Source organism: Convolutriloba macropyga, chromosome 7 (genome assembly GCF_964194025.1).
Source record: "Convolutriloba macropyga chromosome 7, txConMacr16.3, whole genome shotgun sequence".
Lineage (NCBI taxonomy): Eukaryota > Metazoa > Xenacoelomorpha > Acoela > Convolutidae > Convolutriloba > Convolutriloba macropyga.
In genome coordinates, this window is record NC_134474.1 from 24955891 (window position 1) to 24976794 (window position 20904).

A 20904-nucleotide genomic window follows, 5' to 3' on the forward strand; every position below is an offset into this window, starting at 1 on the left:
CTTCACATTCATGGGGGCTTCAAAATTCGCGAAAAATATCAATGTATTGTACCCTACAAGAAGTGACTATTGTCGTTTCTGATCTACTCTTTATTTGCAGTCCTGTACAAGAGAAAAGTCCAAAACCGTATAGATTTTGTTCGTTCATTCAATCACATTCAATTTGAAACCACAACAAAAAATTTGCAAACTCTCCGATTTGATAGTAAACTTATTATGTGTTCTTGACAAACGTTTATGTACTCATTTATACCATAATTTGGAGTTTTATAACCAACAGTTGTTAGTTTTTCATTTTGATATCCTAAAAACGCCACAGTCAAAAATTGCACATGTGCGTTATTTGTTATTGCTTTAAATTGAAGTTTGATGCCATTCCTAGTAAAAAATCCTACACCTCCACCTGTTTTTCCCTGCTAGTCCTCAACAACAAGCTATATCCATTCAACTGGTAAGCATTTTGGAAAGTCTACTGATTGCACCAGGTTTCTGTTAATGCAATCTTATCAGGTTTTGCTGGCTGTCTATTAAAAGAGAAAACTGTTCCAAATTTTACCGAAATAGTTAATTTGACCAAAAAGTCAACATATCCAAATTCAATGTTGAATTTTGGATATCTTTCGAGTTATATTCCTGAAACGACATTATCTTTCACCTTAAAGCAATAAATAGTACCTTATATAGCTAATTGCATACATAATTAGACATTTGATTGATTCGACACAGTTATAATTTCGAACTGTGATGGCAAAAATAAAAAAATTAAAAATTCAAGAAAACTATTTGTCGGAGCCATATAACTATCAGCATTATTCAGAAAACACAGTATTTACTCATGAAACATCCTTTGAACACACACGGGACCTTTTATTAATTGAATCATTCAATGACTACAGATTTGACTGCTGTTGATATGAAAAAACTTCAAAAACTATTCTTTAACGGACAGTCACGAAAAACCTTTCGAATGGTTTTGATATAAAAATCCAACATTGGCTTTGCTATCTCTGCTCCGATATAAAAAAAACACAATTGTTCCAAATAAGTGCTTAAAAATTTATTGGCAAACGAAAATCTTAAAACAGAAAAATTGCATTTTTTGAAATAATTATTGACTTAAATTAGCGAAACAAGGCTAACATGTTAGTTCCAGAACATTTTCTGGAACTATCATTTCTCTGCAGGTTTTTGTGTAGCAGTTTTTTGTCCGCAGTACAGGTAAAACTGGCCCAAATAAGCATACTCGATGTAGTTTTTTTAGGAAAAGGAAAATGCTGAATTCTCAAAAATTTAGCCAAAACGTTTGGATCAAACAATTCAGCAAATCTCTTTTATCTTCATACGTATAACCAATGAGACTATCGCTAACCATTTTATCCTATCTTTAGGAAAATCAGATCACAATTTCAGCAAAAATTATGAAAAACGGACTAAATAACGGAAGTGGGCTAACGTTCACAAAACTTTAAACCTAACTAAAAAAAAATTAATTTGTTATTTTAAGCTTGACAGGCTTTCTAATTACATAAAATCATCTCTACGATATTTTGATGACTGAAAATTGACGGCACAAAATACTCATTTGAGTATATAGTTCCCCTCACTAAAGTGGGTCGGAACAACAGGAGGGCGATCCTGAGCGAGACTGAGTGTTCCAACATTCGTTTTTAACAATATAAAATTCATAGCAGTAAACAATTGTTATAAATCATTATATACTTTTTAGTATCCTTTTCTATAGACCTTTAATAAAAATAAAAATTTGACTATTGCACATGGTCGTTTCCGCATTCACAGCCTTACAACAGAAATATTTAAAATCCCCAATATTTCTGCACATTGAACAAAACCTGATATGTCAATCTCCTATTTTATTTTTCCTTGTAGTTGGAAACCATAACCAGAAGACACGTTCAAGTTCACGTCTCCAATGTAAAAAACACAACTTACTACATAACTTGAACGACTATTGGGAGCTCGAGTCTATTACAGCCTGCTTCAGTGGGGGGACTAAATTTACTACGGGGCTTCAAATGACGTCACTGAAGTCAACATATACCACTATAGTCACTATTAAAATTCAAACCCAAACAATTACACCAATTGCCTAACTTTTAGTAAAGAACCACCGTCACTTTAGTACAGCTGCTGACAGTTGTTAATGAGAGCGACAATTATATCATGCCAAACGAAAAAGTCAATCACACGCAAATTTTTAAATATAAGCAAAAACTTTGGATAAAAATGACCAACACGTTATGAAAATCGCTTCAAACTTCGTTCGAGAGCAATTAAAAACGTCTGAACGTATATAACTTCATAGAAATTTACTTGTCTGACGATAGCCAGTCACAGCATTTGATTTCAAAAAATTTAAACGAAAACAACCTAGAATATGTCAAATTTTGATTAATTACCTCTAAACGAAAAATTAACCATCTACTGCTGACAACACCAATTATGTTTGTAAAGCCTCGGACTACTTGAGGGAATTTCTGACCATATATCAGCTCCATTATTGATAATAATCAAAACTGTCAAGATTTGAACGAATTTGAAAGGTTAGAAAAAATTTTAGACAGGGAAAAAATTGATCAAACTTATTGTATAACTAACAATAATGACCAGCTTTCACTGCAGAGTAAAGAGCAATTTGAGCACATATCGCAGATATATCATTGTAAAACAGATTATGGCCCACTGTTTTCTTAATAAAAAGATTAAAAAATAGTTTCGTTTAATAGACAATTAAAAACAATCATCGCAGATTGCCGGAAAATAGCCACCGTTGATTCCCATAACCAAGAAGAAAAAAAACTAGTGAAAAAATAATTCTTGAACAAATTTATAGTACAAACTATTTTGATGTCATTTTAGCGCTGAACATATTCATGTTTCGTATGGAGACTATACAGGGGGCTACTATCCATACCATTAAGCATTAGAGATGGTAACTAAAAACAAAGTTCGAGTAACGGGTAAAGAAGTCTACGCGGTTTCACGCAAAATTTTGAACAAGCTGTGAACTAAGGTAAAGTGAAAAACTTTTATTCGTCAACGAAAAACATAGCAGGACGAGTCCTGACATACAATTCAAAGACATTTTAATGACTAAACAAAAAAACTAGACCTAGACCTGACTACGAGTCATTGCGAACACCATTTCTAACAAAAACAGATAAAAAAACAGAAAATTAATGTCAAAATGCCACAAGTGAACATAAAGCCACAAAACTACGCCTAGAAAGAACTATGAGTTCATTAGAAAAATATTTAGAAAAAAAATCGATCCAAAAAATTGAAAAAAAGAAAATCAAAGTGAAATTGCCGCAAGTGAACAAAAAATTACGAGCGAGAAAGTTTTGTTCAAACACCGTTTTCTCACGCTACTTTAAAATTGGAGCGAAAAAATTTCACGCCGCAACAGCACTCGCTTTTTCGCTCCACTTCCTGTTTCGGCGTGACAAAAATCATTATTCCAATTTGACATCAAAAATCATGAAAATGTGTGAACAGATCTTTAAAAAAAAGACAGCGCCCCAATACAATTCAAATTCTTTGAATTGTAGTAGGAGCGTTATAATAGCCGGCTGAGAAGCTGAGGCGGCTATTAAAAATTTACCAATAATGATCACAACCGAATAACGTCGGGCGAATTTCTCTCAAACGACCGGCGAGGGGTTGGCTGCAGTAGTAGCCAGCTGAGGCTTAGATGCATTAGAGTGTGCATATTGGCGCGGGGTGAACGCAGAGGGGCTCTCAGAGGTGTCAAGAAATAGCGCTGAGTTTCCCAACCAGATACGACCTCCTCTACATCCTTAAGATCAGAGATTGAAAAAAAGTCTCCGTTATTAGTGAGGATTTATATGGTTAATTTTCGTTTTCTTGGTTTTAAAAATCGGTGTGAGCTGAAGGTACCGCAATCAAGGAAATCAGCTAACAATTAACCAAAAACATGGTTTCCAAAAACTCAGGAGGACCAAAATCATCGGCTGCAAATGTATGCTATCAGACAAACCGTATTAGAAATCTTATGGGACTACTAATTGCGAAATCATAGTATTAAGAAAACGAGCAATAATTTACATTCTATATTGATCCGAACAGTAAAAAGAAATTACTAAGCTGAAAAAAAAGGATTTAATAGTAATCCACATTTGTTTTCAATCCAGCAAAAATATGGGACCACAATTTAAACCTAAAAGACAGGAGATCGTTCTGGGGTCTTCAATTTAACATTTTTCAGCAGATTTTTTTCGAAACTAAGGGGAATATTTTTTCAGCATAAGAGGAAAGCTAATTCAACAAGGTAATTTGACAAGCTAATTCAACATCTTGACTGCAACTAAAATAATTCGAAAAGTTCAGAAAAGATACGTCATTGAAAGCAAACAAATATTTGTCCGTCCCTCGTGTTTGGACGAATTTGCATATAAACGAAGGACAGACCAAAACATTCTCTAACTGACCAGAAAGTTTGTTGACTTTTTTAAAAAAAAAATGAGCTAGGATAATAAGATTCTGTGTTTTTCTCGCCATAGAAAGGGCGAACACCAAAAAAATACAGATTGAATCAACTCAAAATTGATTTTCAAGAAATCAGAACGATGCCAATGATTCCTAAAAAAGCAGAAAACCAAACAGAAATGGACGAATATGAATGTCAGTTCAGCCAAAAAAGTACCTCTAATAGCCTGTTTCATTGTAAAAGGAATATTATCCTACTTTCAGGACAAGTGAGGCTTATGAGATGGGAGCGGTCAAGGAAAATTCGAAACGCTAGGGCCGACAGTTACAGTACAAAAAGGAGATCTTTAGTTTAGCTTTACCAAGAGAAAAGAAAAGATTTTGTTGCAGCTTAATTTTATTCGTTTTCAAGCGCTCTCTGAGAGTTTTATTTTTCTCGCTGTTGATTTTATAATCAAATAAACAAGGCATATGTATATTAGCATTACAATACTTCTTTACAACATACACTCCGGTTATAAATTTGTATAGTAAATACACTCTAGTAGTTTGTACAGGAAATGTGGTTTACTTTAAGCATTGAGGTTTGTTGATTAGAAAAAGTTTACAACAAATAAAGCGTATATAGAAAGACAAATATATATACCATATAAAGACTTTTTTCCAAAGGATAATACCCGAATTTATTTAGGGTATTACACTACCCTACTTTTTTGAATTTTTTGTCACAAAATTTTACAGAGTATGTGTATAAAATGAAAGAAAGTTAGCCACTGAAATATTCGCCAAAGGTTTTGAGACAAACTGAATGAGTAAAATAGCCCAATAGATGTGTTATATATTTTTTATAGTAGAATAGTTAGTTAGCCCTGCGATTCGTCTGCTCTAGCGGTAACGTCATTGTAGGAGGTGCATCTCGTTGGCATCTCTAACTCCTGATTTTGTTGTGGTTGTTGAATGCTTTTGTTAGACATTGTTCGTCGTATTGCAAGCATTTGTGTGCCGAGTGCTACTGATGCTGTTGCGAGGTTGGTGAGGTCTGTTTTGGATGGGGATCTTGATGTTTGATTAGTTGACTGATTTTTTTCGTCAATGATGCTCTGCAGATGTAAAAACTTGGGTGTAAGTTTGCGGACTATTGCAAACTTATGGTAGAGGAAAGTAGCCAGCGCACGTAGAAGTAAATTTCAGATGAAAACTATCATTGTTAACATTAATGATAGTTTGATAGGCACATAGGTCTCAAGTTAAGAGACTAAGTTGGGTTTGAGCAGTGTCATTTTGCGTGCTATTGGTTTTGCTATCGTTTGGAGTTTGGTTTCATCGAGAACTGTTACTCCGTGTTTGAGTTTCTTGTTGACTTCTCTTATCAGCTGTATGTTGGCCTCTGTTTTTGTTTCAAAATATGGGAGGTCGTTTAATTCGGGTACAGCGCCAATTAGATGCTCCAACGGGTCAGATAACCTAACTCCAATGCGCTTAGCTGGAATTTTATCACAACTTTGGAGATCGGGTCGATTTTTGATAAATTTTGAGATCAATTAGGCTCCACATTCTAGAGTAATCAAGCATACTGTGCATCCAGGGTACTCTTTGTTATGCGGCACGTTAGCATTATCAACACTATATTCGCGAAGAAGATCACACTATATAAAGTAAATAAACACATTGAAAACACAAACAGTTATGTTGCATAAAGTTTAACCCTCTTCTTCTTCAAACACCACCAAGAACAACTATTGAACATGATTCACTAAACTTAGAAAGCACTGCCAAAAACGGTATTCAATGGTAATTTTTATTTGCGAAACCAATAAGAAAATAAGTACTAAACGCAAACTAAATACTAAATATCCGGCCGACAAGCTAAGCACAGCTAACAATAAATATCAGATAATCACTTGCACTATAACTGATTCACCAGAGAGTTTACTGAACATTCTTTTTATGCCCAATTCGAAAATGCAAAAACTTACCGTCCTGACACTCCTCCTATTAATTTCTTATTTTTTGGAGCCAGATTTTGACGAATTTTTATCAAAAGGGATGCTCTTCCACGTAAATATACTGTACGTGGAAGAGTATCCCTTTGTGGATACTCTTCCACAATGTAAAAATACTGTTAGCAGAAAAATTCGTGAATGTCGAGTTTCTAATACCATTCCCTCACTACAATTTCACCGAGAAAGAAGCAATCGAAGAAACTTTGCACAAACTTTCGAATATGTGGAACATACCATCTGTTTTCTGCCCACTTGATTTCTCCTCAAAATTTAATACCTCAACCGACCTATTCAATGTAAACTGGTTTATGGACAAAATTCAAAGCGAAACGCACGAAGCAGAACAGACTGTCAAAAATCTTCGAGCAACAACGTCAAAACTTTTGACAGAAAATCCATTTAAATCAGCCCGAGATCGCCGTGGAGCACCGGTTGTAGCAGCAGCTGCACTTGCCGGAATAGGCTTATTTGGCAGCGGAGTAGCAATGGGTAGTTCAGGATGCGGCTTATCAGGCATATTCGGCCTCTTTCAAGAAAACGGTCGAAAAATGCCGAAAATATTGACCGCTTAAACGAATACGCTTCACTCCTAACAGACTACGTTCTGGAAGTCGAGAGCGAGTCCAGCAAAAAATTCTTTATGATTTCCAACGAGCTAGCTGAAATCTCTAAAATTCAGAAGACAATGCAAGAAACAAAATAAAAATTGGGAAATCATTGAAGAACAATTCGAGGTCTTTCAGCATAATTTCCACGTTCTCCGCGACTGTAATCAAGTGCTTTTCTGTGAACAACAATTAAACTTTAACTTCGATACCATTGCTTCCTTATTATTTGTGCTCTATACAGACATAAAAAGTTACCGGTCAGCACTTTATGCTTACAACATCAACATCTTAAATTCGATACCAATTCTGTTGGACCAAAGGCTACCCATTTCGCTAGTACCACGCTAATCGCTTCTTGCTTTTCTTGACTCTGTATACGACGCACAGACGATGGCATCGAACCGCCTGACTTTAGCAATACCGATGCAAGATCTCCTCTCCTATTACGACTCTAAGCTGATTCGAGAAGTGTCGACAGTTGATCAAGGACTCTTGCTAACTTTGGCAATCCCGTTAGCGTCAAGCCAAACAGCCTTCAACGTCTACGAGTCACATTTGATACCAATGCCACAAAAAGGTCAAGAAGAAGCACTCCAATGGCTCACGGAAGGCAAATACCTTGCTATATCAGAAGACTCAATGGAGACGACAGTCATGACAACAGAACAATTCGGAAACTGTTTAGGTTCATCCAGATACCGTATTTGCCATCACACAATGGAAACTAACTTTGCCCAGTCTTCTTATCTGGCCACTTTGTTCTTTCATTCCGCTATAACAGCATTAACAGTCTGCGACACACAAAAAGTACTTCTACCGTCACCAGAGAAAGCAACAAATCTTGGTTACGGCATATGGCTCCTCACATCAGCGTCACCGGCATTTACACTACGCGAATATAGTGTTGATAATGCTAACGTGCCGCATAACAAAGAGTACACTGGATGCACAGTATGCTTGATTACTCTAGAATGTGGAGCCCAATTGATCTCAAAATTTATCAAAATTCGACCCGATCTTCAAAGTTGTGATAAAATTCCAGCTAAGCGCATTGGAGTTAAGTTATCTGACCCTTTGGAGCATCTAATTGGCGCTGTAGCCGAATTAAACGACCTCCCATATTTTGAAACAAAAACAGAGGCCGACATACAGCTGATAAGAGAAGTCAAAAAGAAACTCAAACACGGAGTAACAGTTCTCGATGAAACCAAACTCCAAACGATAGCAAAACCAATAGCACACAAAATGACACTGCTCAAACCCAACTTAGTCTCTTCACTTGAGACCTATGTGCCTATCAAACTATCATTAATGTTAACAATGATAGTTTTCATCTGAAATTTACTTCTACATGCGCTGGCTACTTTCCTCTACCATAAGTTTGCAATAGTCCGCAAACTTACACCCAAGTTTTTACATCTGCAGAGCATCATTGACGAAAAAAATCAGTCAACTAATCAAACATCAAGATCCCCATCCAAAACAGACCTCACCAACCTCGCAACAGCATCAGTAGCCCTCGGCACACAAATGCTTGCAAAACGACGAACAATGTCTAACAAAAGCATTCAACAACCACAGCAAAATCAGGAGTTAGAGATGCCAACGAGACGCACCCCCTACAATGACGTTACCGCTAGAGCAGGCGAATCGCAGGGCTAACTAACTATTCTACTATAAAAAATATATAACACATCTATTGGGCTATTTTACTCATTCAGTTTGTCTCAAAACCTTTGGCGAATATTTCAGTGGCTAACTTTCTTTCATTTTATACACATACTCTGTAAAATTTTTTGACAAAAATTTCAAAAAAGTAGGGTAGTGTAATACCCTAAATAAATTCGGGTATTATCCCTTGGAAAAATGTCTTTATATGGTATATATATTTGTCTTTCTATATACGCTTTATTTGTTGTAAACTTTTTCTAATCAACAAACCTCAATGCTTAAAGTAAACCACATTTCCTGTACAAACTACTAGAGTGTATTTACTATACAAATTTATAGCCGGAGTGTATGTTGTAAAGAAGTATTGTAATGCTAATATACATATGCCTTGTTTATTTGATTATAAAATCAACAGCGAGAAAAATAAAACTCTCAGAGAGCGCTTGAAAACGAATAAAATTAAGCTGCAACAAAATCTTATCTTTTCTCTCAGTAAAGCGAAACTAAAGATCTCCTTTTTGTACTGTAACTGTCAGCCCTAGCATTTCGAATTTTCCTTGACCGCTCCCATCTCATAAGCCTCACTTGTCCTGAAAGTAGGGTAATTTTCCTTTTACAATGAAACAGGCTATTAGAGGTACTTTTTTGGCTGAACTGACATTCATATTCGTCCATTTCTGTTTGGTTTTCTGCTTTTTTAGGAATCACTTGCCATCGTTCTGATTTCTTGAAAATCAATTTTGAGTTGATTCAATCTGTATTTTTTTGGTGTTCGCCCTTTCTATGGCGAGAATAACACAGAATCTTATTATCCTAGCTCATTTTTTTTTAAAAAAGTCAACAAACTTTCTGGTCAGTTAGAGAATGTTTTGGTCTGTCCTTCGTTTATATGCAAATTCGTCCAAAGACGAGGGACGGACAAATATTTGTTTGCTTTTAATGACGTATCTTTTCTGAACTTTTCGAATTATTTTAGTTGCAGTCAAGATGTTGAATTAGCTTGTCAAATTAGCTTGTTGAATTAGCTTTCGTCTTATGCTGAAAAAATATTCCCCTTAGTTTCGAAAAAAATCTGCTGAAAATGTTAAATTGAAGACCCCAGAACGATCTGTCTTTTAGGTTTAAATTGTGGTCCCATATTTTTGCTGGATTGAAAACAAATGTGGATTACTATTAAATCATTTTTTTTCAGCTTAGTAATTTCTTTTTACTGTTCGGATCAATATAGAATGTAAATTATTGCTCGTTTTCTTAATATTATGATTCCGCAATTAGTAGTCCCATAAGATTTCTAATACGGTTTGTCTGATAGCATACATTTGCAGCCGATAATTTTGGTCCTCCTGAATTTTTGGAAACTCTGTTTTTGGTTAATTGTTAGCTGATTTCCTTGATTGCGGTGCCTTCAGCTCACACCGATTTTGAAAACCAAGAAAACGAAAATTAACCATATATATCCTCACTAATAACGGAGACTTTTTTTCAATCTCTGATCTTAAGGATGTAGAGGAGGTCGTATCTGGCTGGGAAACTCAGCGCTATTTCTTGACGCCTCTGAGAGCGCCTCTGCGTTCACCCAGCGCCAATATGCACACTCTAATGCATCTAAGCCTCAGCTGGCTACTACCGCAGCCAACCCCTCGCCGGTCGTTTGAGAGGAATTCGCCCGACGTTATTCGGTTGTGATCGTTATTGGTAAATTTTTAATAGCCACCTCAGCTTCTCAGCCGGCTATTATAACGCTCCTATTTTTTTACCATTCAAAGAATTTGAATTCTATTTGGGCGCTGTCTTTTTGTTAAGATCTGTTTACACATTTTCATGATTTTTGAAGTAAAATTGGAGTAGCGATTTTGGCCACGCCGGAACAGGAAGTGGAGTGAAAAAGCGAGTGCTGTTGCGGCGTGAAATTTTTTTGCTCCAATTTTAAAGTAGCGTGAGAAAACGGTGTTTGAACAAAACTTAGCTTTCTCGCTCGTTATTTTTTGTTCACTTGCGGCAATTTCACTTTGATTTTTACTCTTTTTTTCAATTTTTTGGATCGGATTTTTTTCTAAATGGTTTTCTAATCAATTCATAGTTCTTTCTAGGCATAGTTTTTTGTTTGAACTAAATTTTTCATTGCTCTTTAGTGGTTTTTTGTTCACTCGCGGCGTTTTGACATTAATTTTCTGTTTTTTTTTTAATATTTTGATTTCTTTTTGTTAGAAATGGTGTTCGCAATCACTCGTAGTCAGTTTTAGGTCTTGCTTTTTGTTTAGTCATTGAAAGTTCTTTGAATTGTGCGTCAGGACTCGTCCTGCTATGTTTTTCTCTCTCGAATAAAAGTTTTTCACTTTACCTTAGTTCACAGCTTGTTCAACATTTTGCGTGAAATCGCGTAGACTTCTCTAGGCTAGTTTTACTCTTCCCTTTTTCTGCTAATAGCGTTTTTAGACAGAAGCTGCTCAGCCAAGCAATTCAAAATGAACAGAGTCAGTATCAAAAAAACGAAATCTGCAATAGAAACGGGATAAACCCATGGAGCCCTAATTTAGATGACCGTTACTCGAACTTTGTTTTTAGTTACAATCTCTAATGCTTAATGGTATGGATACTAGCCCCTAATATGGTCTCCATACGAAACATGTATGTTCAGCTCCAAAAAATTGTTAGGTGATTTCCTTGATTGTGGTACCTTCAGCTCACACCGATTTTACAAACCATGAAAACGAAAAGTAACCATATAAATCCTCACTAATAACGGAGACTTTTTTTTCAATATCTGATCTCAAGGATGTAGAGGAGGTCGTATCTGGCTGGGAAACTCCGCGCTATTTCTTGACCCCTCTGAGAGCCCCTCTGAGTTCACCTCAAGCCCGCGCCAATATGCACACACTAATGCATCTAAGCCTCAGCTGGCTACTACCGCAGCCAACCCCTCGCCGGTCGTTTGAGAGAAATTCGCCCGACGTTATTCGGTTGTGATCATTATTGGTAAATTTTCAATAGCCGCCTCAGCTTCTCAGCCGGCTATTATAACGCTCCTACTACAATTCAAAGAATTTGAATTGTATTGGGGCGCTGTCTTTTTTTTAAAGATCTGTTCACACATTTTCATGATTTTTGATGTCAAATTGGAATAATGATTTTTGTCACGCCGAAACAGGAAGTGGAGCGAAAAAGCGAGTGCTGTTGCGGCGTGAAATTGTTTCGCTCCAATTTTAAAGTAGCGTGAGAAAACGGTGTTTGAACAAAACTTAGCTTTCTCGCTCGTTATTTTTTGTTCACTTGCGGCAATTTCACTTTGATTTTTACTGTTTTTTCGATTTTTTGGATCGGATTTTTTTCTAAATGGTTTTTCTAATCAATTCATAGTTCTTTCTAGGCATAGTTTTTTGTTTGAACTAAATTTTTCATTTCTCTGTAGTGGTTTTTGTTCAGTCGCGGCGTCTTGACATTAATTTTCTGTTTTTTTTTTATATTTTGATTTCTTTTTGTTAGAAATGGTGTTCGCAATCACTCGTCAGTTCTAGGTCTAGCTTTTTGTTTAGTCATTGAAAGTTCTTTGAATTGTACGTCAGGACTCGTCCTGCTATGTTTTTCTCTCGAATAAAAGTTTTTCACTTTACCTTAGTTCACAGCTTGTTCAACATTTTGCGTGAAATCGCATAGACTTCTCTAGGCTAGTTTTACTCTTCCCTTTTTCTGCTAATAGCGTTTTTAGACAGAAGCTGCTCAGCCAAGCAATTCAAAATGAACAGAGTCAGTATCAAAAAAAAAACGAAATCAGCAATAGAAACGGGATAAACCCATGGAGCCCTAATTTAGATGACCGTTACTCGAACTTTGTTTTTAGTTACAATCTCTAATGCTTAATGGTATGGATACTAGCCCCTAATATGGTCTCCATACGAAACATGTATGTTCAGCTCCAAAAAATTGTTAGGTGATTTCCTTGATTGTGGTACCTTCAGCTCACACCGATTTTACAAACCATGAAAACGAAAAGTAACCATATAAATCCTCACTAATAACGGAGACTTTTTTTTCAATATCTGATCTCAAGGATGTAGAGGAGGTCGTATCTGGCTGGGAAACTCCGCGCTATTTCTTGACCCCTCTGAGAGCCCCTCTGCGTTCACCTCAAGCCCTCGCCAATATGCACACACTAATGCATCTAAGCCTCAGCTGGCTACTACCGCAGCCAACCCCTCGCCGGTCGTTTGAGAGAAATTCGCCCGACGTTATTCGGTTGTGATCATTATTGGTAAATTTTTAATAGCCGCCTCAGCTTCTCAGCTGGCTATTATAACGCTCCTATTACAATTCAAAGAATTTGAATTGTATTGGGGCGCTGTCTTTTTTTTAAGATCTGTTCACACATTTTCATGATTTTTGAAGTAAAATTGGAGTAGCGATTTTGGCCACGCCGGAACAGGAAGTGGAGCGAAAAAGCGAGTGCTGTTGCGGCGTGAAATTTTTTCGCTCCAATTTTAAAGTAGCGTGAGAAAACGGTGTTTGAACAAAACTTAGCTTTCTCGCTCGTTATTTTTTGTTCACTTGCGGCAATTTCACTTTGATTTTTACTGTTTTTTTCGATTATTTGGATCGGATTTTTTTCTAAATGGTTTTCTAATCAATTCATAGTTCTTTCTAGGCATAGTTTTTTGTTTGAACTAAATTTTTCATTGCTCTGTAGTGGTTTTTTGTTCACTCGCGGCGTTTTGACATTAATTTTCTGTTTTTTTTTTATTTTTTGATTTCTTTTTGTTAGAAATGGTGTTTGCAATCACTCGTAGTCAGTTCTAGGTCTAGCTTTTTGTTTAGTCATTGAAAGTTCTTTGAATTGTACGTCAGGACTCGTCCTGCTATGTTTTTCTCTCGAATAAAAGTTTTTCACTTTACCTTAGTTCACAGCTTGTTCAACATTTTGCGTGAAATCGCATAGACTTCTCTAGGCTAGTTTTACTCTTCCCTTTTTCTGCTAAAAGCGTTTTTAGACAGAAGCTGCTCAGCAAAGCAATTCAAAATGAACAGAGTCAGTATCAAAAAACGAAATCAGGTATAGAAACGGGATAAACCCATGGAGCCCTAATTTAGATGACCGTTACTCGAACTTTGTTTTTAGTTACAATCTCTAATGCTTAATGGTATGGATACTAGCCCCTGTTATGGTCTCCATACGAAACATGTATGTTCAGCTCCAAAAAATTGTTAGCTGATTTCCTTGATTGCGGTGCCTTCAGCTCACACCGATTTTACAAACCATGAAAACGAAAAGTAACCATATAAATCCTCACTAATAACGGAGACTTTTTTTTTCAATATCTGATCTCAAGGATGTCGAGGAGGTCGTATCTGGCTGGGAAACTCAGCGCTATTTCTTGACCCCTCTGAGAGCCCCTCTGCGTTTACCTCAAGCCCGCGCCAATATGCACACACTAATGCATCTAAGCCTCAGCTGGCTACTACCGCAGCCAACCCCTCGCCGGTCGTTCGAGAGAAATTCGCGCGACGTTATTCGGTTGTGATCATTATTGGTAAATTTTTAATAGCCGCCTCAGCTTCTCAGCCGGCTATTATAACGCTCCTATTACAGTTCAAAGAATTTGAATTTTATTGGGGCGCTGTCTTTTTTTTAAAGATCTGTTCACACATTTTCATGATTTTTGATGTCAAATTGGAATTATGATTTTGGTCACGCCGAAACAGGAAGTGGAGCGAAAAAGCGAGTGCTGTTGCGGCGTGAAATTGTTTCGCTCCAATTTTAAAGTAGCGTGAGAAAACGGTGTTTGAACAAAACTTAGCTTTCTCGCTCGTTATTTTTTGTTCACTTGCGGCAATTTCACTTTGATTTTTACTGTTTTTTCGATTTTTTGGATCGGATTTTTTTCTAAATGGTTTTTCTAATCAATTCATAGTTCTTTCTAGGCATAGTTTTTTGTTTGAACTAAATTTTTCATTTCTCTGTAGTGGTTTTTGTTCAGTCGCGGCGTCTTGACATTAATTTTCTGTTTTTTTTTTTATATTTTGATTTCTTTTTGTTAGAAATGGTGTTCGCAATCACTCGTCAGTTCTAGGTCTAGCTTTTTGTTTAGTCATTGAAAGTTCTTTGAATTGTACGTCAGGCCTCGTCCTGCTATGTTTTTCTCTCTCGAATAAAAGTTTTTCACTTTACCTTAGTTCACAGCTTGTTCAACATTTTGCGTGAAATCGCGTAGACTTCTCTAGGCTAGTTTTACTCTTCCCTTTTTCTGCTAAAAGCGTTTTTAGACAGAAGCTGCTCAGCAAAGCAATTCAAAATGAACAGAGTCAGTATCAAAAAAAACGAAATCAGCAATAGAAACGGGATAAACCCATGGAGCCCTAATTTAGATGACCGTTACTCGAACTTTGTTTTTAGTTACCATCTCTAATGCTTAATGGTATGGATACTAGCCCCTGTTATGGTCTCCATACGAAACATGTATGTTCAGCTCCAAAAAATTGTTAGCTGATTTCCTTGATTGCGGTACCTTCAGCTCACACCGATTTTACAAACCATGAAAACGAAAAGTAACCATATAAATCCTCACTAATAACGGAGACTTTTTTTTCAATATCTGATCTCAAGGATGTCGAGGAGGTCGTATCTGGCTGGGAAACTCAGCGCTATTTCTTGACCCCTCTGAGAGCCCCTCTGCGTTTACCTCAAGCCCGCGCCAATATGCACACACTAATGCATCTAAGCCTCAGCTGGCTACTACCGCAGCCAACCCCTCGCCGGTCGTTCGAGAGAAATTCGCGCGACGTTATTCGGTTGTGATCATTATTGGTAAATTTTTAATAGCCGCCTCAGCTTCTCAGCCGGCTATTATAACGCTCCTATTACAGTTCAAAGAATTTGAATTTTATTGGGGCGCTGTCTTTTTTTTAAAGATCTGTTCACACATTTTCATGATTTTTGATGTCAAATTGGAATTATGATTTTGGTCACGCCGAAACAGGAAGTGGAGCGAAAAAGCGAGTGCTGTTGCGGCGTGAAATTGTTTCGCTCCAATTTTAAAGTAGCGTGAGAAAACGGTGTTTGAACAAAACTTAGCTTTCTCGCTCGTTATTTTTTGTTCACTTGCGGCAATTTCACTTTGATTTTTACTGTTTTTTCGATTTTTTGGATCGGATTTTTTTCTAAATGGTTTTCTAATCAATTGATAGTTCTTTCTAGGCATAGTTTTTTGTTTGAACTAAATTTTTCATTTCTCTGTAGTGGTTTTTGTTCAGTCGCGGCGTCTTGACATTAATTTTCTGTTTTTTTTTTATATTTTGATTTCTTTTTGTTAGAAATGGTGTTCGCAATCACTCGTCAGTTCTAGGTCTAGCTTTTTGTTTAGTCATTGAAAGTTCTGTGAATTGTACGTCAGGCCTCGTCCTGCTATGTTTTTCTCTCTCGAATAAAAGTTTTTCACTTTACCTTAGTTCACAGCTTGTTCAACATTTTGCGTGAAATCGCGTAGACTTCTCTAGGCTAGTTTTACTCTTCCCTTTTTCTGCTAAAAGCGTTTTTAGACAGAAGCTGCTCAGCAAAGCAATTCAAAATGAACAGAGTCAGTATCAAAAAAAACGAAATCAGCAATAGAAACGGGATAAACCCATGGAGCCCTAATTTAGATGACCGTTACTCGAACTTTGTTTTTAGTTACCATCTCTAATGCTTAATGGTATGGATACTAGCCCCTGTTATGGTCTCCATACGAAACATGTATGTTCAGCTCCAAAAAATTGTTAGCTGATTTCCTTGATTGCGGTAAACCATGAAAACGAAAAGTGACCATATAAATCTTCACTAATAACGGAGACTTTTTTTTCAATATCTGATCTCAAGGATGTAGAGGAGGTCGTATCTGGCTGGGAAACTCAGCGCTATTTCTTGACCCCTCTGAGAGCCCCTCTGCGTTCACCGCAAGCCCGCGCCAATGTGCACACACTAATGCATCTAAGCCTCAGCTAGCTACTACCGCAGCCAACCCCTCGCCGGTCGTTTGAGAGAAATTCGCCCGACGTTATTCTGTTGTGATCATTATTGGTAATTTTTTAATAGCCGCCTCAGCTTCTCAGCCGGCTATTATAACGCTCCTATTACAATTCAAAGAATTTGAATTGTATTGGGGCGCTGTCTTTTTTTTAAAGATCTGTTCACACATTTTCTTGATTTTTGATGTCAAATTGGAATAATGATTTTTGTCACGCCGAAACAGGAAGTGGAGCGAAAAAGCGAGTGCTGTTGCGGCGTGAAATTTTTTCGCTCCAATTTTAAAGTTGCGTGAGAAAACGGTGTTTGAACAAAACTTAGCTTTCTCGCTCGTAATTTTTTGTTCACTTGCGGCAATTTCACTTTGATTTTTACTTTTTTGCGAGTTTTTGGATCGAATTTTTCTCTAAATATTTTTCTAATGAATTCATAGTTCTTTCTAGGCGTAGTTTTTTGTTTGAACTAAATTTTTTATTGCTGTGTAGTGGTTTTTTGTTCACTTGTGGCATTTTGACATTAATTTTCTGTTTTTTTTATTTTTTGATCTGTTTTTGTTAGAAATGGTGTTCGCAATGACTCGTAGTCAGGTCTAGGTCTAGTTTTTTGTTTAGTCATTAAAATGTCTTTGAATTGTATGTCAGGACTCGTCCTGCTATGTTTTTCGTTGTCGAATAAAAGTTTTTCACTTTACCTTAGTTCACAGCTTGTTCAAAATTTTGCGTGAAACCGCGTAGACTTCTTTAGGCTAGTTTCACTCTTCTCTTTTTCTGCTAAAGGTGTTTTTAGACAGCAGTTGCTCAGCAAAGCAATGCAAAATGAACAGAGTCAGTATCAAAAAAAACAAAATCAGCTATAGAAACGGGATAAACCCATGAAGCCCTATTTTAGATGCCCGTTACTCGAACTTTGTTTTTAGTTACCATCTCTAATGCTTAATGGTATGGATACTAGCCCCCTGTATAGTCTCCATACAAAACATGAGTATGTTCAGCTCTAAAATGACATCAAAATAGTTTGTACTATAAATTTGTTCAAGAATTATTTTTTCACTAGTTTTTTCTCTTCTTGGTTACGGGAATCAACGGTGGCTATTTTCCGGCAATCTGCCGGGAATGTTTTTAATTGTCTATTAAACGAAACTATTTTTTAATCTTTTTATTAAGAAAACTGTGGGCCATAATCTGTTTTACACTGATATATCTGCGATATGTGCTCAAATTGCTCTTTACTCTGCAGTGAAAGCTGGTCATTATTGTTAGTTATACAATAAGTTTGATCAAATTTTTCCCTGTCTAAAATTTTTTCTAATTTTTCAAATTCGTTCAAATCTTGATAGTTTTGATTATTATCAATAATGGAAGTGATATATGGTCAGAAATTCCCTCAAGTAGTCCGATGCTTTACAAACATAATTGGTGTTGTCAGCAGTAGATGGTTAATTTTTCGTTTTGAGGTAATTAATCAAAATTTGACATATTCTAGGTTGTTTTCGTTTAAATTTTTTGAAATCAAATGCTGTGACTGGCTATCGTCAGACAAGTAAATTTCTCTGAAGTTATATACGTTCAGACGTTTTTAATTGCTCTCGAACGAAGTTTGAAGCGATTTTCATAACGTGTTGGTCATTTTTATCCAAAGTTTTTGCTTATATTTAAAAATTTGCGTGTGATTGACTTTTTCGTTTGGCATGATATAATTGTCGCTCTCATTAACAACTGTCAGCAGCTGTACTAAAGTGACGGTGGTTCTTTACTAAAAGTGCGGCAATTGGTGTAATTGTTTGGGTTTGAATTTTAATAGTGACTATAGTGGTATATGCTGACTTCAGTGACGTCATTTGAAGCCCCGTAGTAAATTTAGTCCCCCCCACTGAAGCAGGCTGTAATAGACTCGAGCTCCCAATAGTCGTTCAAGTTATGTAGTAAGTTGTGTTTTTTACATTGGAGACGTGAACTTGAACGTGTCTTCTGGTTATGGTTTCCAACTACAAGGAAAAATAAAATAGGAGATTGACATATCAGGTTTTGTTCAATGTGCAGAAATATTGGGGATTTTAAATATTTCTGTTGTAAGGCTGTGAATGCGGAAACGACCATGTGCAATAGTCAATTTTTTTTTTATTAAAGGTCTATAGAAAAGGATACTAAAAAGTATATAATGATTTATAACAATTGTTTACTGCTATGAATTTTATATTGTTAAAAACGAATGTTGGAACACTCGCAGTCTCGCTCAGGATCTTGTTGTTCCGACCCACTTTAGTGAGGGGAACTATATACTCAAATGAGTAATTTGTGCCATCAATTTTCAGTCATCAATATATCGTACAGATTGATTTTATGTAATCAGAAAGCCTGTCAAGCGTAAAATGTCAAATTAAATTATTTTTAGTTAGGTTTAAAGTTTTGTGAACGTTAGCCCACTTCCGTTATTTAGTTCGTTTTTCATAATTTTCGCTGAAATTGTGATCTGATTTTCCTAAAGATAGGATAAAATGGTTAGCGATAGTCTCATTGGTTATACGTATGAAGATAAAAGAGATTTGCTGAATTGTTTGATCCAAACGTTTTGGCTAAATTTTTGAGAATTCAGCATTTTCCTTTTCCTAAAAAAACTACATCGAGTATGCTTATTTGGGCCAATTTTACCTGTACTGCAGACAAAAAACTGCTACACAAAAACCTGCAGAGAAATGATAGTTCCAGAAAATGTTCTGGAACTAACATGTTAGCCTTGTTTCGCTAATTTAAGTCAATAATTATTTCAAAAAATGCATTTTTTCTGTTTTAAGATTTTCGTTTGCCAATAAATTTTTAAGCAATTATTTGGAACAATTGTGTTTTTTATATATCGGAGCAGAGATAGCAAAGCCAATGTTGGATTTTTAAATCAAAACAGTTCGAAAGGTTTATCGTGACTGTCCGTTAAAGAATAGTTTTTGAAGTTTTTTCATATCAACAGCAGTCAAATCTGTAGTCATCGAAAGATTCATTTAATAAGAGGTCCCGTGTGTGTTCAAAGGATGTTTCATGAGTAAATACTGTGTTTTCTGAGTGATGCTGATAGTTATATGGCTCCGACAAATAGTTTTCTTGAATTTTTATTTTTTTTTGCCATCACAGTTCGAAATTATAACTGTGTCGAATCAATCAAATGTCTAATTATGTATGCATTTAGCTATATAAGGTACTATTTATTGCTTTAAGGTGAAAGATAATGTCGTTTCAGGAATATAACTCGAAAGATATCCAAAATTCAACGTTGAATTTGGATATGTTGACTTTTTGGTCAAATTAACTATTTCGGTAATATTTGGAACAATTTTCTCTTTTAATAGACAGCCAGCAATAGCATGAACTGTTTTGGTCCAATTGCGGACTCTCAAGGGGCTACTTTTTTAAATGTATTTTTTCCTTTTTGTTTGTCCTAAAATAATTACCGATCAGAGTGAAAGCTGAATTGTTGATAGGTTAATTTTTTAATGCAAATGAGGGGCGATAAACCTACCTGAAGTTTTCATCAAAAAGCTTGTGTTTTTTTTTGCTTCAGCACCGTTTGCGCAAAAATGATTGTGAAATTTTGAGTTCTGCCTGTATTCGTTGTTGCTTTGTATTCTTTTGACTTAGTCTTACTAATGTTATGTCCAAATGGCTTCCTAAGCATAAGAAGTTATTCTAATATTTCATTTTCAGTTGAATGCTTATAGTTGCTATGACCAACATTGGTTTTTTTTGAGATTTGCGCCGTTTAATCATATTTCTGCCACCTTTTAGCGTAGTCTCAGCAAAAAGGAATGTTGCCTTATCTTTCTCGTGAAGTATAGTTTAGTCTTTATTGCTGCATCATCCTCTAAGTAATGGTTTTTTGGCGTTGATTTAAGTTCTCTTAACTGCTTTTAATTTTTTTAATTCCCATTTTTCTGGGTTTCTTTTGCTGTCTAGTCGAATTATCAGATTAATGGCAACTTAATAACCAGCCAAATTTCAAACTATTGACAGTTATAAAAGACCCAATTGATTATATTTATTATTTCGAACAAATAAATTATGGTTTTATAGACCTCGACACCGTTTCCTTGCAAAATTTAGATGACTTTAGATTTTTGCCTCTATTTGTTCTTTTTATAGTCATTTTATCTTCTGGATGACGACAGGCTTCAATGGCT

General features: G+C 36.0%; 1 protein-coding gene across 1 annotated transcript in view; it reads left to right on the forward strand.

Moving 5' to 3' along the window:
- Positions 1-20904, forward strand: part of LOC142342718 (DNA-directed RNA polymerase III subunit RPC1-like) — a 144240-nt gene that overhangs the window by 107840 nt on the left and 15496 nt on the right. The gene's annotated exons all lie outside the window — the stretch shown is intronic.